The 25,669-nt window shown below is 40.4% G+C and overlaps 1 long non-coding RNA gene across 1 annotated transcript; it reads left to right on the top strand.

Moving 5' to 3' along the window:
* The first annotated feature begins 20,881 nt into the window (after nucleotides 1–20,881).
* Nucleotides 20,882–23,770, top strand: LOC118365869 (uncharacterized). Its single transcript, XR_004821841.2, has 3 exons — nucleotides 20,882–21,316; nucleotides 23,081–23,192; nucleotides 23,308–23,770. It is a non-coding gene; the product is annotated as an uncharacterized LOC118365869 (long non-coding RNA).
* Nucleotides 23,771–25,669: the final 1,899 nt, after the last annotated feature.

The following is a 25,669-nucleotide window of genomic DNA, read 5'->3' as shown; positions in this document are numbered from 1 at the left end:
AAGCAGAACAATTAGTCAACTACAAAAATAAAGGAGGACCAAGGCACTTTTCATATAATTCATTAAAACGCCTTTATTTGTATGGCATGTTCAATGGTTGGCCTTCAGCGGGGAGTACGAAGTAATGATATTACAATGTCCTCTTTTGAACAATCAGCCCTGATTTGAGGGAGTGTGGCTACATTTCAGACAATGAGTTCAAATGTATTTTCAATGACAGTCTGCGTATGGCTTCTTTTGATCTTCTTCCAAAAGTCCACAAGAATCTTGAAAACACCACAGGCAGACCAGTCATTAGTGGTAATGAAATTCAGACAGAACCCGTCTCTAAGTACATTGATTACTTCATTAAGCCTTTTCTGACGTCACTCGCAGCCTATCTTCAAGATACCACAGATGTGTTGAACAAAATTAAGGAATTGAACAATATAGGTACAATTTCCTTTTTTTCTTACCATGGATGTGGAGTCTCTCTATACACCACCATTGAACATGAACAAGGATGGGCAGCTATGCACAATTTCTTGAGTGCCTGGCCTGAGACTGAGATGCCTTCAACAGAATGAATTGTCTCACTGACCGAACGGACTCTTAATAATAATATATTTGTTTTTCAGGGCCGTATTTTTAAACAAGTCAGAAAGATGTGCCATGGGAGCTTGGCTACAGCGCTTCCTACGTTGGTGTGTACTTAGGTAAATGGGAAAATGGCTTCATTTTTGGATCCTTCTAAAAACCAGTTCTTTGAGTGGATTATATGGTGGGGACAGTATATTGATCATGTTTGCCTGTTTTGGTCCGGCTCAGAAGATGAACTTATTTCCTTCCACCAATACCTTAACAACATTAACCCTAACATCAAACTAACTATGGAGTACAGCAAGGATAACATTACTTTTTTGGACCTTGACATCAGTACAAATGACAAAGGTAGTTTGCTCACATCAATCTTTAGGAATCCTATAGATGGGCAGACAGTTTCCACTCCAAAATGCTAAAAGATAACATTCCATATGGCCAACTCCAAAGAGTCCGCAGAAGTTGCGATCAGGAAACAGTGTCAAATCTGCTGAATTGGAAAATTGCTTCTTGAATCGGGACTACAGCTCTCGGGGACTGAAATATGCAGGTATAAGGGCCGGACGACTTGACAGAGAGAACTTGTTGTGAAGGAGAGCACCTCGTGATTCCTCAGAGAGAGCGTACTTTGGTACAACATACAGCACTGAAGCAGAAAACATTTAAATAAATCATTCAAAAGAACTTAGGAACGATCCAAAGTAATACGCTACGCCAAGTCTTCCCAGAGCCACCGGTCATAAGCTTTAAGAGATGTCCTACCGTAAATGATAAATTAGTCCACAGCTATCTTCCTGGACACTCTCAAAAAACTTGGCTAGACCACAACCCCAAAGGCTCTTTTAAATGCAACCATTGCAGAAATATTGCACAGAAACGTTTTTTTGTTGACACAGCTTCTAAAATGGAGTATCGAGTCAAGCATTTCATTAACTGCAAAACCACTCATGTCATCTACAGATTGGAATGTCCACAGTACAAGGTGTTCTACATTGAACGAACAAAGAGACGCCTTCAAGACCACTTAGCAGAACACAAGTACGCCATATGGTTAGGCAAAGAAGACTACCCCATGGCAAGGCACTACAAGTCCTTACACCATAGTAACCCTGCAAGAAAAAGTTTGCACACCCTTTGGAATTACCTGGACTTCTGCATAAATTAGTAATCAAATCTGTTCTGGTCTTCATCTAAGTCACAACAATAAATAAACATAGTGTGCTAATAACACACAAATTATTGTATTTTTTTTGTCTATATTGAATACATCATTTAAACATTCACAGTGTAGGTTGGAATGTATGTGAACCCCTAGGCTAATGACATCTCTAAAATCTAATTGGAGTCGGGAGTCAGCTAACCTGGAGTCCAATCAATGAGACGAGATTGGGGATGTTGGTTTGAGCTGCCTTGCCCTATAAACAACACTCACAAAATTAGAGTTTGCTATTCACAAGAAGCATTGCTTGATGTGAATCATGCCTTGAACAAAAGAGCTCACAGAAGACCTCAGATTAAGCATTGTTGACTTGCATAAAGCTGGACAGGGTTATAAAAGTATCTCTAAAAGCCTTGATGTTCATCAGTCCTTTCATCAGTCCACGTAAGACATGATTTCTGTAAATGTAAAAAAATCAGCACTGTCGCTACTCTCCCTAGGAGTGGCCATCCTGCAAAGATGACTACAAGAGGACAGTGCAGAATGCTCATTGAGGTTAAGAAGAATCTTAGTGTCAGCTAAAGACATACAGAGATTTCTGGAATATGCTAACATCTCTGATGATGAATCTACGATACGTAAAACACTAAACAAGAATCGTGTTAATGGGAGGACACCGCGGAAGAAGCCACTGCTGTCCAAAAAAAAACATTGCTGCATGTTTGAAGTTTGCAAAAGTGCAGCTGGATGTTCCACAGCGCTACTGGCAAAATATTCTGTGGACAGATGAAACTACAGTTAAGATGTTTGGAAGGAACACACAACACTACATGTGGAGAAAAAAAACCACAGCACACCAACATCAAAACCTCATCTCAACTGTAAAGTATGGTGTAGGGAGCATCATGGTTTGGGGCTGCTTTGCTGCCTCAGGGGCTGGACAGCTTCCTATTATCACCTGAAAAAAAATCTCCCATATTTATCAAGACATTTTGCAGGAGAGTGTCAGGCTGTCTGTCCACCAATTGAAGCTCAACAGAAGTTGAGTGATGCACCAAGACAACGACCCAAATACACAGGTAAATCAACAACAGAATGGCTTCAACAGAAGAAAATATGAGTCCTGACCTCGACCAGATTGAGATGCTGCGGCATGACCTCAAGAGAGCAGTTCACACCAGACATCCCAAGAATATTGCTGAAGTGAAACAGTTTTGTGAAGAGGAACGGTCCAAAATTCTTCGTGGCCGTCGTGCAGGTCTGATCCGCAACTACAGCAAACGTTTGGTTGAGGTTATTGCTGCCAAAGGAGGGTCAACCTGTTATTAAATCCAAGGGGTCACATATTATTTTCCACCTGCACTGTGAATGTTTACACAGTGTGTTCAATAAAGACATAAACAAATCATTGTTTATGTGTTGTTAGCTTAAGCAGACTGTGTTTGTCTATTGTTGTGATTTAGATGAAGATGAAATCAGATTTGATGACCAACTTATCTGGAAATCCAGGTTTTTCCAAAGGGTTCACATACTTTTTGTTGCCACTGTAGACCATGGAGTGAGATTATGTTCATGGAGATTTTGACTTTGTAAACATGAAGGTGAGTATTTTCCAATGACAAGGATCATCTAGTAAAGTCTATCATTTGTCTCCAGAAATGTTTCGTAAGCAACTTGATCTCTTAAACACCATGGACCTGGCATGTCAAATAGAGTCCCCCGGCCAAAAAGCTTGGCTCTATTTTACTTCATAGCGGTCATGTAGGATGGACGACGTGGGCAGTTCTAGTTCGAATTCACCTCACAAGCACTTCTTGCCACTTTTTCTTGCCACTGTATGTTTAGACTGTTGTCCATGTTTGCTGTGTTTTAGGCTACTATAGAGTAGAAGGCTCTCCTGTTCCTGGCACTTTTCCCAGTCATATTCAAGGTTGGAACTACCTTTTCTACGGGTTCTGATGCTTCTAGCTTGGCGTTGCATTTTTTGATAACATATTTACAGTATTTCAGTTTTTAACGTGTAAAGTATTGCTTACTACGTGGTTCTCCAATGATTGCTGTAACCACTCCCTCTTCAAATCAGGGCGGATTGGGAAAACGCTGTTCAAAAGAGGACCATGTATTATCATTTCTTTGTACTCCCTGATGAAGGTCATGCAGCCGAAACGCGTCAGAGTTTTAACTTTTTCCATTGAACATACAAATAAATGCATTTTAATGAATTATATGAAGAGTGACTTGGTCCTCCTTTCTTTTTGATGATCAATTTACCCCTTTTATACCACAGAGCACCTTCTGTCTACCAACATCTACCATTGTGTACCTTCCCTTCCTCCTTTTCAAGTAGTCAACTACCATCAAACCAGAGCCATACACCGTCGTGGACAGGAAGGAGAACTCGGTTGTCCTGGAAAGGAATAGCAAGAGTGCCATGCGACATGTTTCTTTTGTGAAACTGTGGATACAACCACAGTCAGGACAATAGACTACAAGTGACAGAGACACTGACCAGGCCGAGCCTGACCCACTGCCTAGACAAGTGCCTTCACCTGACGAGGCCATTCAACTCCAGCCTCGACTCAGACAACAAGTTGTGATTTCTGAAGGACTATATTAGACATGTTCCTAAAATGGAGCAGAATAATCTCTGGCAAAGTCTGATTGGCAGGGCAGTCTAACAATAGCCTTCACAGAAAAGTTCTGTCAAGAATTATTGTCAAATTAGCATTGTTCACAAAAGTTCCAGCAATGTAACCAGTGTTATGGTTGGTAGTTTAAAGAAAGTAGAATATACAGTATGTTTTTGTTGGAAAATATGTTAATACTGTACACAAGATAATTGTTTTGTTACATTACAATGCATTAATCTGCAGATTGGAGATGTGTTTTCATAATGATTTGTCAAACGTCTAAGAAGTTGAGGGATGTGGTGTATTAGCGGCACATAGTGGTGCAATACCAGTGGGGCACTAGGAGTCACGTGAGGAAGGGAGGGAGGCTGTGCTTGGGGGACCAAGAATAAAGTACAAGTAAATGATTCCCGTGAGTCTAAGTCAAGTCGATACAATACACCAGCAACCAGGGGAGTAACGCTGCCGGAGTGTGGAGAAGCAGCGCTCCATCACTTTTTTTCAATTTGAGAATACAAGGACCTGGTAAAACTAAATTATGATTAATTACCACAAATTACATGAAAAACGATAGAACGACAAACCAAATAACTATGTTTGGAAGGTAAATGGTTTCTACCCTGTCTTCTCTCTGGTGCTGGCAAGAATGATGTAGAAATATGTAGGCTACATGTTTGCACTGTGGGGGCCTGTTGAAGGCTTGCCCACTGTGGCCAATTGAAAATCATTATCTGCCTTTATGTTCGTAAAACTCCAAGGACCCCCCACAGTGCAAACATGTTTTTCAGTGGCAGGGACTGGGAGACTAGTCAGAATTGAGGGAATGATGAACAGAGCAAAGTACAGAGAGATCCTAGATGGAAACCTGCTCCAGAGCGCTCAGAACCTCAGACTGGGGAAAATGACCACCTTCGAACTGGGCAACGACACTAACCACACAGCCAAGACAACGCAGGTGTGGCTTCGGGACAAGGCTCAATGTCAGATTCCGGACATGAACCTGATCGAACATCTCAGGAGAGACCTGAAAATAGCTGTTCCACCACACTTCCCATCCAACCTGACAGAGCCTGAGAGGATCTGCAGAGAAGAATGGTAGAAACTCCACAAATACAGGTGTGCCAAGTTTGTAGCGTCATACCCAAGAAGACTCAAGGCTGTAATCGCTGCCAAAGGTGCTTCAACAAAGTACTGTGGAAAGGGTCGGAATACCCATGTAAATGTGATATTTCCTATTTTTGCTTTGTCATTATGGGATATTGTACGCAGATTGGTGAGAGAAAAAAAATATTTAATCCATTTTAGAATAAGGCTGTAATGTAAGAAAATGTGGAAAAAGTCAAGGGGTCTGAATACTTTCCAATGGCACTGTAGTCTCCCCCAAAAATCTGCCAAATCTCCAAATAGCACACCACTATGAAGGATATATAATTGTTAAAAAAAGGCTAATAGTTTGTCAATCCCATCTGCTCTTATTCATTCACGAAACATTAATTCAAGAATATCTAAATGCATTTTCCCATGAACCTGATCGAGATGAATCAATGAATGGCATGGAGATGCAGTTTTGACGTTTCACCAGTAAAACTTGAGGAATTAGATCACGATTGACAGTGATGACGGCCTATTTTGAAATAAAATTTTCTTGAGAATATAGGCAGACTGCAATTGGAAGATACATTTTCTGCATGTTTTATAATAATCCACTATTCAATTGGTTACATCGGTTGGTACGGGAAATAAAAAAAGATAGCACTTCCCCAATGCCAACAACCTGCATTCAGAATGATTGATGTGTTCGAAAGTGTAAGATATAAGACGAACTAAAGCATCTAAACCTGAACGACCATTTCAGTAAAACCAAGTAACCGATTGGATTAGTGTAGAAAAATGTATGTTATTTACATATTAGTAAAAGATGAATGAAATCAATATACATGCAAAAACATTGATATTGAACCAAACAATTCTAAAAGTCAACCTTTAATGGAGCATGCTGGGAAATATGATAATGATGGCCAAAGAGTTACATTTTTGTTTCATCATACCACATTTTTTGCCTTATGATCTCAGTCTTTCACATGGCTTCCATCTGGCTACTCTCCCATAAAGCCTGGGTGGCAGGTAGCCTAGCTGTTGGGCCAGTGACTGAAAGGATGCTGGTTCAAATCCCTGAGCTGACAAGGCACTGTCAATGTGCCCTTGAACAAGGCACTTAACCCTTATTGCTCCTGTCAGTCACTCTGGTTAAGAGTGTCTGCTAAAATGTAAAGCCCAGATTGGTGAAGTGCTGTAGAGACTGTTGTCTTTCTGGCAGGTTCTCTCACCTCTGCTAGAGTGGTCATTGGGTTCTTGGTCACCTCCCTGACCAAGGTCATTCTTGCCAGTTTGGTTGGACGGCCAGCTCTAGGCAAAGTCTGGGTAGTTCAATTTTTTTTTTTACATTTCCCAATGATGGAGAACACTGTGCTCTTGGAAATTATCATCAATGTAGAAATAGTTTTATACCCTTCCCCAGATATATGCCTAATCACAATTCTATCTCAAAAATCCAAGAAAGGTTTATTGGACTTCATAGTTTATGATCTGACATGTCATGGAAATTCTAATCAAAAGGAAGAGAGACTGCAGATTCTTCAAACAATAATACTTAGATATACTTACATATTGATTCATTATTGCAATAATGGAGCTGGTCAACGACCACCTGTAGGTGATTGTTGAGAGCCCAATGTTACAGACAATACAGAGGTCTTATAATAGACCTAAAAATGCTTGGTCATGGCAGGTTCCACGCCTCCCCGGCAAATCTGGGCATCAAGAGGTACCTTGTGTTCATCATATGTACCGGGATCATAGCGCACGAACAAGTTATGACTCCATTACTCTTTTCTGCTCAAACTAGCCTTTGTTCTCTTCATATCTCCACAGACTGTGCCCTTGAAATTTGCAAAAAGAACAGGAACAGAACAGGTCACTCAGAGTGTCTTTGTCTTGGCCGTGTGAACAGAGGCAGAGGCAGAGTGGAAAACTACCAGATTCTTATTACAAGACCTTCAAACCGACAATGGAAATGAACAGGTTTGAGACTCATACAGAGCATGTGCATATACAAGTTTGCAATTTTGCCACGATATTCCTCCCTTTTGAGATGAATCTCAACCTAATAGTAAGCATGTAAGTAAAAATGAATAATGTAAGCCAATAATGTCATAATCATAGCAAAACTTCAACTATGAAACATTGTAGGAGGGCTTTCTCACACTACCACATTATCTTTGTCAATGGCTTCCTTGCTGTCTCTGCCTGGCCGGTTCCCCTCTTTCCACTGGGATTCTCTGCCTCTAACCCTATTACAGGGGCTGAGTCACTGGCTTACTGGGGCTCTCTCATACCGTCCCTGGGAGGTGTGCGTCACCTGAGTGGGTTGAGTCACTGATGTGATCATCCTGTCTGGGTTGGTTTCAACTGTTCTGCCTTATTATTATTGGACCATGCTGGTCATTTATGAACATTTGAACATCTTGGCCATGTTCTGTTATAATCTCCACCCGGCACAGCCAGAAGAGGACTGGCCACCCCACATAGCCTGGTTTCTTCCTAGGTTTTGGCCTTTCTATGGAGATTTTCCTAGCCACCATGCTTCTACACCTGCATTGCTTGCTGTTTGGGGTTTTAGGCTGGGTTTCTGTACAGCACTTTGAGATATCAGCTGATGTACGAAGGGCTATATAAATACATTTGATTTGATTTTGATTTGATTTGTTGTGCAATTGAGTTTAAACGTTGTGTGGTGTTCGGGTCTGTGGGACCCATTTTCAATATTTACTAAATGAAAAATTATCATTGGCTTTGGCTCATTTTCTGTGAAAAAGAACCATGTAAAATAACATATTTTCATTGAGTTTACACTATGCACCTTCTTACACATTTATATTACATATGTGGTGTCCGGGTACACTGGGTAATAAAGTGTGTGTGTAGGTGAAAACAAGTAAAAAATGAATTAAAAAAGGTTTTCTGTGTGCTCCCTCTGTCTTCCTCCTCCCTGGGCCTGCTGTTTCAACATAGCACCAATGACCTGTCAGTCTCCCTGACTGTCTGCTTGTCTCACGCTTTTCTCGCACTCTTTATCCTTTGTAGTGTGTGAAACTACACAATGTATTGAGGGAACATGCACAATGTTATTACAATACATTATTTCAATACATTCTTTCGATACACTGTAAAAATAAAAAAATGTTAAAGTATTTTTCCACACTCTTCCCCAGCCAGGTGCAAATTTGGGGAGGGACACAACAAATAAATAGCTTTGTATGTGTGGCTCCTTACCACAATCAATCAGTATGGAAAAAAAATAATCTGTGCTCAGAGGGCCTTAGAAATAATTTTTGCAGAGAGAACGTCCACTTTGGAAGATCAAGATTTTTCAAAATATGAGGATCATGTTTCTGGCAATTTAGAGTCTGACAGTGAGTTGGAAGAAGTTGATGAGATTGACCTTCAGCCAGTGCCAGGACTAGCCCATCAGCAGCCAGCCCCAGGACCAGCCCGTCAGTAACCAGCTCATCAGCAGCCTGCAGGAGGAAAAATATGGATGTCAAAAATTGTGAAATTGAATGATCTTCTTGCCCAAGGAATGAGCTGCCCTGCATGGCTGCCAATGTGATAAGGATGTAACCAGGGTGACACAGACGGTGGTTATTCATGTGCAGGTTATAAAGTCTTGTTTTGAACTGTTCATCCCAGACACCATCCCAAAAATGATTCTGGACTGCACTAATTAGGAGGGAAGGTGTGTTTTTGTAGAGAGATGGAAATACATTTATACTTTGGGGTTCTTATCCTTGCTGGTGTTTTCAGATCCAATGGGGAATCCACAGAATCACGGTGGGATGCGGAAACTGGTAGAGAACTTTCCTGTGCAACATCTCTGGAGTACTTCCAAATTATTTCCAGGATTATCCGCGTCGATAACTGAGACACCAGACCATTTCAGCGGTAGAGAGACAAGCTAGCTGCAATCAGATCAGTGTGGGACAATTTGGCGGACCGCCTTCCCCTGTTTTACTACCCTGGGCCCAACGTTACTGTTGATGAGCTGCTTATGCCATTTAGGGGCCGCTGCCCTTTCAGGCAGTACATGCCGTCTAAACCTGCAAAATATGGAATCAAGATCTGGGCTTTCACATGTATACCGGGAAAGCCAGATGGAGGAGCCCCTGAGAAGAACCAAGGGATGCGAGTTGTCCTGGAAGGGACACAGACTCAGTGGCCACAACATCACATGCAATAACATTTTTTACTTCGCACAAGCTGGGACAGGAGCTCCTCAAGAGGAAGCTGATGATGGTAGGTACAGTATGAAAAAACAAGCCGGTGCTTCCACCTCAGCTGTTGAATACAGGGAACAGGCCCATCAATTCCTCTATATCTGTATTCACGGCCGACACAGCCATAGTGTCCTACGTGCCAAAGAATAGCAAAATGCGGTAGCCATGAGTACGCTGCATAGGGATGGGAGAATGTGGCCAGGAACATCACAATAGATTACAATGCCACAAATGGAGGGGTGGACAATTTAGACAAGCTGGTGACTGGCTACAGCTACAAAAGAAGAACCCTACGCTGGCCAACTTGTGATATTCTTCAACATCTTGGACATCTCGGCGTAGAGCGTTGTCATCTGGACGGAGTTGAACCAGATTGGAACAGAGGGAAGCTCCAGAGGAGACGGCTCTTTCTCAAGGAGCTGGGCAAGGTATTGGTAAGACCTCAAATCCAGAGGAGGCAACATTTCCCAAGGATCGTGAGGCGGATTCAGGGAAAGGATGCTGGTGACCCAACCCCAGAACCACCGAACCACAGAACTAACAACTCCAATACCGGATGTAAGTATGAGTGGTGTTGTTGCATGTGTGTGTGTGTCTGACTGTAACTTGTGTATGTGAGTGAGTGAATGAGATGCTCGTCCAATTCCTGAGCTAAGTGTTTTCATCATTCTAGATTGTAACCGGTAGCAACAAGAAGAAGCACTACAATGTGTGTGGATCCAAGAAGGACAGGAAGACAGTGCACATGCATCAAGGGCAAGAAATACATTTGCAACACACACACAGTAAAACTCTGTCCATCATGTGGTGTGTAGACCGGCCTCATTTTGTGTCCAATGGTGCTCATTTATCATTTCCATAAAACACTGTATGTACAATTTGTCCTTCCAATTTGTTCAGTTCAAAGCAATAAACATCAATAGTGATGAAAACCTTGTTTCATTGATATTTGCTCAAGATAAACATTATTTATTGCACCCATGTCTTGATGACATTTTCCAAAAAAAAGACCAATGGCGCTTTTATTGATAAACGTGATCTAGCAGAGGTAATTGGCAAATGTTAACCATGTATGCTGCCTACTGCTTGTAATTGATATAAGTCAACATCTTAGTATTGTGTTTTTACGTAAATTGTTACGACTGTATTGTTTTAAAAACCAAATAATGTTGTGGGTCCATCAGACCAGCAAACATTGGCTGAATAACCAAAACATGACCAGCACACAAGGGTTAAAACCTTTAACCCTTATACACATACCACATACAGTTATGATGATTAGGTATAATAGATAGCCAGTGGATCCTTTCTCAGCAAAGTGTTTGATCCCAGAGTGCGGATGCTTAGGAGCGAACACCTGGCAATCACAGAGTCTGGGCGTTCAGCCAATATTCCACTCCCACTGAGTTGACCTTGTGAGAGCAAACCTCTGTCTACAACAGGCACATTTCTAAGTATGCAACAGGTCAAACATCACTGTCTTCAGCAGTAAAGGGTAGCTCAGCTAATCCTTCACAAACTGCATTCTGGCCCATAGCAACAGTTAATATTACATTTGGCCTCGAATTTGTTACATAATCGGTCCAAACAATTTCGCATTTTAATTATTTCTTTCCAGTTAACTTCAACTTCACATGGTGCAAAACATTCTGAAGGGAATCACTTAAACCATAATAAAGTTATACAGAAGTAAACTCTTAATCTGTGCAAAGAGGACAATCGTCACGTTGATTCCTCGATCTCCGTCGTCTTAAACAATGGGGTGGCTATTGTTTGCTGGACTCCCGTCCTGAGCCTGAGCTGTCCTCACTTTGGAAAATAGAATTCAGAATGCACAGTAGCTTACCATTTGATCCTCGCAACCCATCAGTGTCAACCTGTTCTGTTGGAACGGGGTGTTTAGCATTCTCATGGGTCTTCATGTGAGTATTTCATGAGGTGCTAAACCAGTGGTACGATGCACGCGTCCATGCACGTACATCAGAGGCTTTAATGTTACCTATGGCAATCCGGTCTCAGTCATACTCCGCCTACATTGTTAGTCATAAAAATGACACACGTAGCACAAAATGAATCCGCAACCAAAAAATCATGTACAATTTTTACAATTCCCCCCTGTGACACATGGTCTTGGCCATGTTCCAAGAACCCTTCTTTTGCCATTCTCACTTCCACCAGGTCTTGTACCTGCTTGCAGATCAGAAATATCCTGGAGAGAAAACATGTTTTAACAGAGACAGGAAGTGCAACAAAATAGCGCTCAAGTTTTCAACCAATTTAGAATGTGAAATTGTTTTTACCAGATGAGGAACTCACGTTGCTTCCAGAGTGTACCAAAGTCATGCACAACACCAAATGCATACCTGCTTTCAGTATACATTGTAACAGTTTTATTCTTAGCCAAAATAAATGCTCTAGTAAAAGCAAACCATTTTTCAGCCTGGGTGGTAGTTTAACACTTTCTAATGTAGTGGCAGCTGTAGTTACTGCATGAGCCACTAATGGTTCACCTTGACGTGATTTTTGAGCGGAACCATCAACAAATAGTTCCAAATCAGCATTCATTAAAGGCATGTCAGATAAATCAGTGCATAGCTTACAGACCTGGTTCAACCAGGACAGCACAATCATGGGGCTCACCGTCATCGTCAGATGGTAAAAAGTGGCAGGGTTAAGGACAGTACAGCACTTCAGTGTGACATGAGACATTGTTAACAGCACATTCTAGTAATAGAGCAGACTTGCTGGGATGAGGTGAGCAGTACGTGCCTGTGAAATGAGAGCATGAACAGTATGAGGAACTTTAAAGGTTAAAGGGCACATTGACACGATGTCAGCACAGGCTGACTCTGCCTCTCACCAACCCTAGCACCATACTGTCAAGTCTCTTAGAGTAGTATGCAACAGGCTGCTGCTTCCCCCTATGATCCTATATAAAGACAGATGACAGGAAACCATTTTTAAAATAAATGTTTGAATAAATTAAATAGATTAAATGGTTTAGAATGGTCCGGCAAACCTAAACAATGAGAAGAGGTTAGCAACTGTTTCTTTTTGTCAAGTGCCTACAACCCTCAGGAGTACACTTTATCTTGTCCATCATCGCCATCTTGTGGCCATCAGTGTTAAACAGTTCATCATTATGCAATCATTCATTCACAATCATTCTGGTATCGAGTGCATCCACACATTAATTCATGGCTTACTACCCATCCTCATTTGTTTAGTTCTTTAACTGTATCTACATTTCTTAACAGCAGTCAACTCTTCAGTTCAGTTAAAATTCAACTCCAAAGATCAATCAACTCAATTCTCACTACAAAATTTCAATTCCCGTTCAGGTATTCTTACTACACGTGTCACTTCACTTGAAAATCAGGAATCAATTACATCAAGAACACCTTTTCAAATGTCGTACACAGACCTCTACACAAGGATCAAAGCATTAACTTGACACATTTAGAAATCTAAAGTCTTCACCAGTAGTGCTGTGAAAGCAAAGGTTAGCGTTTACAACACTGCTACAATTAGAGACGCACAGAAAATTGTTTTCAGTCACAAATCCTGTCAGTAGCTTAGTTATAGTTTTGTAAAAACTACAATCTACAGCAATTGTAGATCTTAAAAAATGTAGGAAGGTCTAAAGGAGTCATTTTATGCATACAAATTATACCCATCCACAATTTCTTTCAATAATTGTTGTGCTGCCATCCTGTTAGAAGGTAACAGATTATTTTATTACAGTGGTTAAGATGGATTTTCATTGTGTTCCATGGTGTTTATCGCCCCCTAGTAGAGCGTTCTGGTACTTCGAAAGACTGTGCGGAAACAGGAAGTAGAGAATTCGTTCTGCACGCATAGAAGCAGCTAAAAACAACGCTACGGTGCAGGTCTATCAGTGCAGGTATTTCTTGTCACGCTTCAGCCTCGTAAAATATTTGTTTGTAAGTAAGATTCAAGCATATTGCTAGTGATGATAATCGTGTTAATGATAAAATTGCTTACTTATCAATGTTGGTTGCGTTTACTCACACAAATTGCCTTTCATGTATGCTGTCGGCTGTATTACTTTGCTCATGCGTCATGTAAACTAATTGTAAAACATACAATACTGAAGTTTGTTACTGTTTCTGGTGTTATATGCTTTGTTATTGTACAAAGGTGGTTGCACATTATTAGAGTAATTAAAGGAGTTAGCCAATTACCATATGAGTAACAATTAGATATATGGTTTGGCATCATACCCGATACATGGTACCTTGGCACGTGCTTTGTATTTATGCAACTTCAACTATAGAAATGTATAATGTACAACTACAGTATGTCGATGTGCAGTGTCTTAGACCGCTGCGCCCCTCGGGAGGCCCCAACCAAAGGTTTTAGTGCTTATATTGCCTTGCGCAAAGTATCAAAATAAATCTTATTAAACAGGGCTTTTAAAGAATTTAATTTAAACGTTAATTATATTTTTTGATCACAGAAACAATGAGAAAATATGAAATGTTAATTTTATAAAGCAGCCCGTGTAATCATCTGCCAGAGAGTGGCCGCAATCGGCCCGAGCCTCAAGTAAAACATTTGGGCCAGATAACTCACACTGGAATTGGGCCGAGCCCATATAATTATTGCATTTGTTTACTTAGTTGCCCTCCTTTTCCCACCTAATCTGTCACGGTTCTCTCATCAATACACACACACACACAGGAAACAAAAACAAAGACACAAAACAAACAGTATTTGGTTAGGAACGTTTTCCTTTCTTATTAAAAATGCCCAATTGATCCATTACTAAAATATTTTTAAGGATCTTGGATCCAGACTGAATCATCTCCTACACACACTGCAGTATAACTTTCGTAATAAGTTGTCCAACTATGTCCCACTATTCTTCCTGTCCACTGATCTCTTAGGCAGTCTGTTGGCTGTGGACCTCAATTCTCCAAAAAGATTTTCATATCTCTCATCCCGGAGTCGCCTCTTCACTGTTGATGTTGAGACTGGTCTTTTGCGGGTACTATTTAAATTAGGGATGATGCGAATTTTCGCAGCTTTTCGCAGCTTTTTGTTAAAAATCGCTCAACATTTCAAAGTCCTGCTACTCATGCCAGGAATATAGTATATGCATATGATAAGTATGTGTGTATAGAAAACACTCTGAAGTCTCTAAAACTGGTTACATCGTGTATGTGGCTATAACAGAACGTGTTTAGGAGTAAAAGTCCCTGGGAAAACTGTTCACCAAAAACACAAAAAAATATTCATCCGCCAGTCAATGTATTGTCTAAGGCGATAGAAAATAGATGAGGATCCGATTAGAATGCCTACAGCTTCCACACGATGTCGCCAGTACTGGCATTTAATGGCTGGTTTATCCTTGGTGAGAAGACGTATAGGCACTTCCTGTCTTGGGGCGCACCGGAGGAAGTTATGAAAGTGAAAACATGGACAATGATTTCAAGACTTGCTGCTATCGAATACAGATCGCCCCGTGATCAATTTGATAGATTATTAACGTTTTTTAATACCTAAAGTTGGTTTAGAAAAGTAGTTTGAAGTGATTTGTAAAAGTTTATAGGCAACTTTTTTAATTTTAAAAAGTGACGTTGCATCTTGTAAAGGCGAATGTTCCCGGATCAGACCGGCCTTCATAAAATGACATTTTGGGTATACAATGACGGATTTAATCGGGAAAAAGACCCAATTGTGATGTTTATGGGACATATAGGAGTGCCAACAAAGAAGCTCGTCAAAGGTAATGAATGTTTTATATTTTATTTCTGCGTTTTGTGTAGCGCCGGCTACCGCAAAATCTTTTGTTTAGGTCTCATTCAGGTATTTTGGGGGGTGCATGCTATCAGATAATAGCTTCTCATGCTTTCGCCGAAAAAGCATTTTACAAATCTGACACGTTGGCTAGATTCACAACGAGTGTAGCTTTAATTGAGTATCTTGCGTGTGTGTTTTAATGAAAGTTTGAGGTTTTTCGAAAACTATAGGTGGCGCTCTGAAATTTCCGTTGATTTGGTTCCTGTACAGGAACAGCCATCCATAAGAAGAAAAGAGAATGCATTCAAATGATATTGTATAGTAAATATAAAATACGGCAGTGATTGTTGACGTTGAGACATGTATTTTGCCGGTACAATTTAATGACACTGCCAATTGAGGACTTGTGAGGTGTCTGTTGTCAAACTAGACACTCTAATGGCCGTGAGTGGTCCAGCCAGAGCCCGGACTTGAACCCCGATTGAACATCTCTGGATAGGTCTGAAAATAATAGCTGTGCCGCGATGCTCCCCATCCAAACTGGCATAGCTTGAGAGGATCTGCAGAGAAGAATGGGAGAAACTCCCCAAATATAGTTGTGCCAAGCTTGTAGCGTCATACCCAAGAAGACTCGAGACTGTAATCACTGCCAAAGGTGCTTCGAAAAATAAAGGGTCTGAATACTTACATAAATGTGATATTTCATGTTTTTTGCTTTGTCATTATGGGGTATTGTTTGTAGATTGATGAGGGAAACAAACTATTCAATCCATTTTTGAATAAGGCTGGCTATAACCTAAAAAAATGTGGGAAAAGTCAAGGGGTCTGAATACTTTCTGAATACACTGTACGTTAATGATGTTTAGCAAAGTATAGAAATCTATTATTGCCAATAAATCTGTGGCCAATCTCTTTTATGTTCACAGATATGGTAGCGTAGCAGGAAATGTTGCTGGCAACCAAGAGGTTTTAAGTACAAGTCCAGTAGAGCTTGATGCTGACAGTACATACAGTACTGTATCACTAGCATGTCAAATTGCAATAACTTGCTGGCAACTGGTTTGCAGTATAAATGCAGTTAATACAATTTACAAGTATTTTGTTCAATATGGTTCTTTCTATAAATAATGGGGCCAATGTGTGACATTGGGATAAACATTTCTACAGTGGCTTGCCAAAGTATTCACTCGACTGGCATTTTTCCTATTTTCTTGCCTTACAACCTGGAATAAAAATATATTTTTGGAGGGTTTGTATCATTTGATTTACACAACATGCCTACTACCCCTTTGAAGATGCTAAATATTTTGGGGGGGTGAAACAAACAAGAAATATGACAAAAAAAACAGAACTTGAACATGCAAAACTATTCACACCCCCAAAGTCAATACTTTGTAGAGCCACATTTTGCAGGAATTACAGCTACAAGTCTCTTGGGGTATGTTCTATAAGCTTGGAAGATCTAGCCACTGGGATGTTTGCCCATTCTTCAAGACAAAACTGCTCCAGCTCCTTCAAGTTGGATGGGTTCCGCTGGTGTACAGCAATCTTTAAAACCTGTTAGGGATAGGGGGCAGCATTTTCACTTTGGATGAATTCCATGCCCATAGTGAACTGCATCCTACTCTGTCCTAGATGCTAATATATGCATATTATTATTACTATTGGATAGAAAACATGCTGAAGTTCTAAAACTGTTTGTATTATGTCTCTGAGTATAACAGGAAGTGGAAATTCTGGGGCTGGTCGAATTTCAAGTCATCGCCTATTCACATCCAAACAAGATATGGATATGTTTGCACTTCCTAAGCCTTCCACTAGATGTCAACAGTCAGTAGAACGTGGAATGAAGCCTCTGGTGTGATGTATGACCGGATGGGGGTTTTGAGTCAGTGGTCTGTCAGAATGCCAGTTCCAGGTTGCGCACATTACTGTTTATATCGCCTGCGTTCCATGACTCTGTAGACAAAAATGAATGCTCTGGTTGTAACGTTATTGGATATATATGAAAATAACATCCTGAAGATTGATTCTCTACTTAGTTTGACCAGTTTATTCGAACTGGAATATAACTTTTGAAATTTCCGTCCGAGTTCGCCTGGACCAGCGCCAGCTTTTGGACATGTGAACTAACTGTGCTAGCAAAAGCAGCTAATTGGACACTAGCAATGGACATTACTGAACAAAACAACGATTTATTGTGGAACTAGGACTCCTTGCACTGCATTCTGATGAAAGATCATCAAAGGTAAGGGAATATTTATGATGTAATTTCGTATTTCTGTTGACTCGAACAATGCCATTTGATTACCCTTTCAGGAGTCTTATGGCTGGGTTAAAAACTGTTGAAAAGCCTTTTTGTCATAGACTTGGCGCTCCGCTTTTTGGCCATCAAGGAAAATGCTATGTCTGATGCCAACCCAACACCTCTCATCACCCCGAGAACAACATCCCCACTGTGAAGCATGTTGGTGGCAGCATCATGATGTGGGGACATTTTTCATTGGCATGGACTGGGAAACTGGTCAGAATTGAAGGAGTGATGGATGGAGCTAAATACAGGGAACATCTTGATGGAAACCTGTTTGTCTTCCAGAGATTTGAGACTGGGACGGTGGTTCACCTTCCAGCAGGACATTGACCCTAAGCATACTGCTAAAGCAACACTCAAGTGGTTTAACCTTTCTGATGCAGGCATTCCGCTAGCAACCCACCTCAACAACATCCAGTGAAATTGTAGAGCGCTACATTCAAAATACAGAAATAGTCATAATAAACATTCATAAGAAATACAAGTGTTATTTATCGGCTTAAAGATTAACGTCTTGTTAGATTTCAAAAAGGCTTTACGGCGAAAGCTCACCATGCGATTATCTGAGGACAGCTCCCCGCTTACAAAAGCATACAAGCATTTTTCAACCAAGTAAAGGAATTAAAAATGTCAGAAATAGCGATAAAATGAATCACTTACCTGATCTTCATATGGTTGCAGTCACAAGAGTCCCAGTTACACAATAAATGTTCATTTTGTTCAATAAAGTCCCTCTTTATATCCTAAAAAACCAATTTTGTTGGCATGTTTTCTTCAGTAATCCACTGGCCCAAAGGCGGTCAAAACATGCAGATGAATACATCCTAATATTAACGGTAAAGTTTGTCGAAACATGTCAAACAATGTTCATAATTAATCCTCAGGTTCTCAATTGTCTAAATAATCAATAATATTTCAACCGGACAAATTCATATTCAATAGAATGGAAAGAAATGAAGGGCCCGCACTCGGTCATGCGCGCAAACCAGCACTGCATGATTCTACAGTCCACTGACAGAAAGGTCTCATTCCTCTTCATTTGTCAGAAAACAAGCCTGAAACAATGTCTAAAGACTGTTGACATCTAATGGAAGCCATATGAACTGCAATTTGGGTCCTAACCCATTAGATACTCTATAGGCATTCAATTGAAAATACCCACATCAAACAAAATCCCACTTCCTCGGGTTTTCGCTTGCCATATCAGTTCTGTTATACCCACAGACATTATTTTAACAGTTTTGGAAACTTAAGAGGGTTCTCTATCCAAGCTTCTGGACCTGAGTAACAGGCAGTTTACTATGGGCACAGTTCTCATCCAGACGTTGAAATACTATCCCAAAGCCATAAGAAGTTAAGGGAAACATTTAAATGTCTTGGAATGGCCTCGTCAAATCCCAGACCTCAATCCAATTGAGAATCTGCTGTATGACTTAAACTTAAGGTATAGGGGGCAGCATTTTCACTTTTGGATAAATAGCGTGCCCAATTTAAACTTCCTGCTACTCATGCCAAGAATATAAGATATGCAAATTATTCATAGATTTGGATAGAAAACACTCTGAAGTTTCTAAAACTGTTTGAATCATGTCTGTGAGTATAACAGAACTTATGTAGCAGGCAAAACCCAGAGGACTAACTGTTCTGAATTGTATTTTTCCCCCATCTCTCTTCCCTAAAATTGAACATGTTGGCTGGATTCACAACGAGTGTAGCTTTATTAACTGAGTATCTTACATGCGTGATTTAATGAAAGTTGAATTTTATATAGCATTTTATTTAAATCTGGCGCTCTGCATTTCCCCTGGCAATTGGCCAGTTGAGACGTTCGCGTCTCCCCTATCCTCATTAACGCTCCACCAGCTCTTTTTGTTCCAAAATGTGATCTTGTGTAGCCGAGGAATCCAATGTCTCCAGCAGACTAGGAATGAATGGCTGTGGTTGGTGGTAGTGGGTGTAGAACTGAGAGAAGAGGCTGTGTATACTCTCTCGGGACATTGTGATAAGACAACATGAAAGGGCCAGCTGGCAGCCAGAGAGATAGATCCAAAGAGTACAGAGCCAGGGCTGGAGCTGTGTAGTCTTACTGCAGCCGTAGTTAGTTAGTTATCCACACATGAGACAAAGAGCAGAGCATTACCGCACTGCCAAGCTCACTGGTGCTGGTTGTACATTATTTGGAGTACAAAACTCAGGGTAATGAATAGCAAATGGCTTTTCTCTCTTTTTTTCCTCTCACCTTCTGTTGTTGCGCTAGTTGCTTTCGCTTCAGTTAACTTAATCAGAGGGAAGAATAAAAAATAAACTTAGCTCATATAAATGAACTGTGAAGTATTGAAGAACGAACATGAAGATTAATAGGGCAAAACCTTTCACTGTTTTGGGGAGTTTAAGGTAGCTTTATTCTTTGTACCGTATGGAGGAACCCTCTTTCTTCTTACAGCACCCACTGTAACAGAGATAGGAGATAGTGGTGTTTTTTTCCCGAAAGATTTGTCTCATTCAGGATTCTGCTCACAAAGAGAGTGGATATAGCAGCACAACATACAACTTTGCCTAAAGCTTCAGACATTTCACAATGCAGGGCACAGGCAGCTGATTACTCAAGAACGAAGGAGGAACTCCTCCAGTTCTTCTTAAAAGGTCCCACACAGTCATCCTGATTCCCATCTAAAATAGCCTTTGGAGTTACCAAAATATCATCCATACTATTTTTTTTCTGATTTATTTGAGAACATTTACTGAAAAGAGAAGCTGAGTAGGCAGGGAGCTAATAGATTGAGTGAGAGGGGAACCAGATCACCTTGGCTGACAGCTCTTTTAAACGCTTATGTCAAGCAAAATGCCTACTCAGTGTTGCAGTAAGAGCTTAATCAAATGTGCTTACACATAAAGCAGCTCAAACAAAATTGAAATCGCATGCAACATCCAATCCTGTCATACATCACATCATGGTTTCACAAATGATTTGTTTATGAAACGGTTTGGTTATTTTAACATATAGACAAAATCATGGCTGTTAAATTAAGATAGCTATCCAAAATGGAATTATCAGCACTGTTTAATCTTGGACAACTTTAGATAACATTGGGTGAGGTCTGGGTACAGTTCATAATAAATAAATATACAGTACCAGTCAAAAGTTTGGACACACCTTCTCATTCAAGGGTTTTTCTTAACTTCTACTATTTTCCACATTGTGGAATAATAGTGAAGACATTCAAGGCACACTTAACCAGCATGGCTATCACAGGATTCTGCAGCGATACTCCATCCCATCGGGTTTGCACTTAGTGGGACTATCAATTTTCTTTCAACAGGACAATGACCCAACACACCTCCAGGCTGTGTAAGGGCTATTTGACCAAGAAGGGGAGTAATGGGGTGCTGCATCAGATGACCTGGCCTCCACAATCACCCAACCTTAACCCAATTGAGATGGTTTGGGAAAAGTTGGACTGCAGAGTGAAGGAAAAGCATCCAACAAGTGCTCAGCATATGTGAGAACTCTTTCAAAACTGTTGGAAAAGCATTCAAGGTAAGCTGGTTGAGAGAATGCCAAGATTGCTGGGATTGCCCCTTGATTCTAGAGAGCTATGGCTATGAAGATATTGTGTGTGTTATACTCAACTCTTCTGCATGAAAATCCTTATTGGTTACATATAAAAGACCATGTGGTAAACATTAAAATACAATCCTAATATTTGTGTCTGTCTTGCCATTACTATCATTAATGCGATGACATTATTTTATCAAATTAATTAACTATGTTTAATTACTCATGTAAAAATTAAGTCATGAGCAATCTTGGGGCACAATGGAAAAAGTTACCGTTTCTCAAATGAACTCTAAAGACATAAATATATCGTCATCAATTAATTATGATTTACCTCATCAGTCTCATTCTGAAAGTCACAAAATTCTGCACGAACCCCAATATAAATGATGAATCAGCGATATACAAATTGGCTTAATTATTTATTTACTAACTAACAAAATAATCACACAGAAATACGTAAAACACACACACACATGCGGTATAGTTATTGGTTACTAACACGATGCAATGAAAGATCCCTAGCGAACTAAACCGATATGACGGCTTGTTACACAAAATGGCGGATTCAAAAGAGAGGGAAAGGGAGGGACAAAAGAATTCAAATATCATACATACAGCTGAAAACTATGCTCATGGAAATGTGAATACTTTGCACATGAACGGCCGCTCATTTGAAATAATTGCAACACGCATCTTTACGTTTGCATGTCTTCGCTGTCTCTCTGTTGAAAACACTCGATCCATCTACGGGGTGTAAATTCGACAGAAAGTCTCTGGTTGTCCACCAGAGGTTACCATGTCCTTTGTTGTGGCAGCTTCTTGGTTTTGGAGTGTCTGTTAGAACGGATCTACCAATGGTTGTTTGATAAAGGTATCTAGAATGGTGAGAGTAAATAGTCCTTTGTCTTCTGTCAAGTCCGCAGACTAAAGTACTTAAACAGCTGCCGACTGAATGTTCCTGTGTAGTCTTCTTTGAGAGAGAGCTTCGAACCATTTCGTACCTTTCAGCTCACAGTGTCGGTCACGCTGGTCTAATGTAGAGTCTAACCTTTTGATACGTCCTGAATGCCTTCCGTATACTGGTCTCAATGGTTGTTTATTCAGGGTAAAGCTAGAACCATTTTACATGCCAGTAGCAACCCGTCAATGTACTGGTCTACTGAGAATTTAGTCATGGGTCCCTTTATATACTCTGGAAAAAAGGGTGGTTCCATTACGTTTGGCATAATGTCTGTGCTCACGTGGGCGTGGTTACTGACTGGATAAACTTTATATGAAAAAACATTCTCATTTAGAAGGCTAAGATCACATTTCATCTTCTCACAAATGGTTTCATATTTAATCATATTAATTCCACAAAATGTAGATGTACATCTGGGAAATATACACACATTCAGAGATACAGGTATGTTGTTCTACTGTCCTTAGTTACATCACAGATTAGTAACAAATTCGACATGATTGTTCTTTAAGTCCCCCCACCATTTCCAACATTCTTTATATTAGAAGTATTGATTCATTCTCCACTTTTGGATGATGGAGTTTTGGCAGGAAAAATGTCTTTGCTACAAAAGTGTTATTTCCCTTCAATCCTGCAGAGCCCAAAGGCAGAGTTTCTGCAAGGTATTTATGACCCCCCTCTGCAGGAGAGAGAGAGGGCGCTGTAGAGCGGACCCACTGTAACCTGATCCTTCGGATCCTCACAGGAGAGTCATGACGGTGGCGTACATCATTTTTCTGTAGGATTCCAGTTTTGAAGAGTCACAGACCATCCAGGGGCACAGGCATAGCTGCAGAAAGAATTGGACAGGAAATGTCTGCCCAATTGCAAGAAGAGAGGCTGGCTGAGATGAAGGTTAGTAAAAATCTTTCACCTGTGGTACTGTTGACCTGTTTCACAACATAATCATATCACACAACATTTGGCTGCAATCTGTAATTTCATGTTGCTTTTTTTCTTATCGTCACAGGCTAAATTGCAAGAGCTGTTCTTTGATGAAACGGGAGAGGATCTGGAGCTGGCCATTTCCTGTCTACCAGGAGTTTTCTTTGACATGAAGGAGTACTGGAGAGCTACTGTATCTCAGGGACTAAGGACAACCTTACTGGTGCACCTGCAAGAATTGCAGCGATACTCCTGCACCTTACAACACACAACAACTGCCATTTCACCACTGCAAAATTCCATTTATTTTTGACCAAGTATGTTTACATAACAAGATAATGCTTTCCACAGCTACACCGTAATTTATTCTTTATTTCGATCTCAAATACTCCATTTGTTTTTATTGTGAATTCTCCTTGGTCTTTGTGATATCAGTTCAGTACTTTTTCATAATGTTTCCTTTACACTGTGCTTCTGTCATTTTGAGGAAGGTTACATAGACCACCTTGTATTCTTATTTATGTCCCTAATAAAGCTATTTGTCCTGATCTGTGTAATCGGACCAACTTGATTTGTACTCTATTTACACCAGGGTAGTCGACCTGTCTTTCTGGATATGTACCCACCTGTAGGTCTGCTAATTTGAAATGTTAACCGCCAAGAGCATAGATATCCAAGAACAGAGGACCGTTTAGTAATTAATTTAAAAAACACTCCAAATGTACAATAATGATGACTATATGCTAGATTTAAAAAATGCAGAAGAATTGTTTCTCACACAATCTTCCATTATTTATTTGATTTATATGTTTGATTGTAGGCCCACCTTTTTCAACAACAATTCTGACTACTGTGTAGGCTGTCACACCACCAAGTCTGACAACAGGGAAAGCTCAGGTCCTTCCCAGCTCAAAGGTGTGCTTACTGCACCCTGTTTTGTGTGGCGACGTCTCCTCGACGTTGTAGCAGCTCAGCCGTTGTTGGTGGTGGCACTTCAGGTAGTCTTGGGTCATCTGATCTCAGGAACATTCTCCTTGGTAGTCCCACTTGAGAGCCCAGTCTTTTCAACACTGCTCTCTGAAGTTCTGGGATGTCAATGTAGTCCTTTTCACTTTTCAATGCACAGATGCTTCACCTTCGAGACTTGTTAATGTAGAGTCTCCTTTAGCTGAAAGATAGCAAATATTATTCTGAATATTTTGCCTTTAAAATTAACTATCAGACCAGAATATCACACATGATTAAATGGAATACCATGATGATTGGGGCAGCAGGGTAGCCTAGTGGTTAGAGCGTTGGACTAGTAACCGAAAGATTGCAAGATCGAATCCCTTAGCTGACAAGGTAAAAATGGGGCATTCAGATCTGACTAAAGATGGGGCATTCAGATCAAGAACACAAGATGTGCAGTTAAGAACGTTTCCACGGTAAATGATGTAGCTTTATAATTCTGTGTTGAAACAAAGACGCCAGACTAGCTATGTACAGCAAAATAGCTAGCTTGCGCTCTGCTTGGTTAGCTAACAAGCTGCTTAAATTAACACAATGTTAGCTTACTGTTATTTGAATGGCTAAATGGATCTGTCTCATCGCAAAAGTTCACATGTTGAATCTTGAATACTCCAGCCAATGACATGAAATGTTTTACAACTAGACCGTTCAGATCAAACAAACCGTAGCATCGTGTCTCTTATTCATCTGAACTGCTCTTTGTGGTTATTTCATGCTAGTACAATTGTGTGAACTGAAGTGGCTAGCCAATATAAGCTTGGTTTTCAGACCACAGGCATCACAAATATAACACAAGGTAAAGTAACGTTATATACATGAGTTACCCAACTAAATAGTGAAGCAACATTTTATATCAAAATGAAATTTTAACCAATGTCGCACTCTGTCAACAGGTAACTAACAGCCCTTAGCCCGCTAGTTAATACAAACTATTGGACGTGTGATCAATAAATGCTTGATTTGCTCGAAAATGTCCATTATTTATATCCAAGTAGCTACTTTTGTTAGCGCGTTTAGTATACAAATCCAAACGCTCGTGCAGGTCCATCCAAATGTCGGTACTAAAACTTCAAAAAGTTATATTACAGGTCGAAGGAACGTGTAAAATTAAGTATAGAATCAATCTTTAGGATGTTGTTATAATAAATCTTCAATAAAGTTCCAACCGGAGAATTCCTTTGTCTGTAGAGAAGCCATGGAACACAGGTTGCTAATCATGTGAAATGCGCATGACCAGGACCTGGCTCTCTGCCAGACCACTGATTCAAAGAGCTCCTATCCGGCTCCACAACACAGTAGAAGCCTCATTTAAGTTTCTAAAGACGGTTGACATCTAGTGGAAGCCCTAGGAAGTACAACTTTATCCATATCCCACTGTGTATTCAATAGGGGCTGGGTTGAAAAATCGACCAACCTCAGATTTTCCACTTCCTGTT

The sequence above is a fragment of the Oncorhynchus keta genome, chromosome 33 (genome assembly GCF_023373465.1).
Source record: "Oncorhynchus keta strain PuntledgeMale-10-30-2019 chromosome 33, Oket_V2, whole genome shotgun sequence".
Taxonomy (NCBI): Eukaryota; Metazoa; Chordata; class Actinopteri; order Salmoniformes; family Salmonidae; genus Oncorhynchus; species Oncorhynchus keta.
The sequence above is the reverse complement of the archived record's forward strand: the minus strand, read 5'-3'. Positions and strand labels throughout refer to the sequence as shown.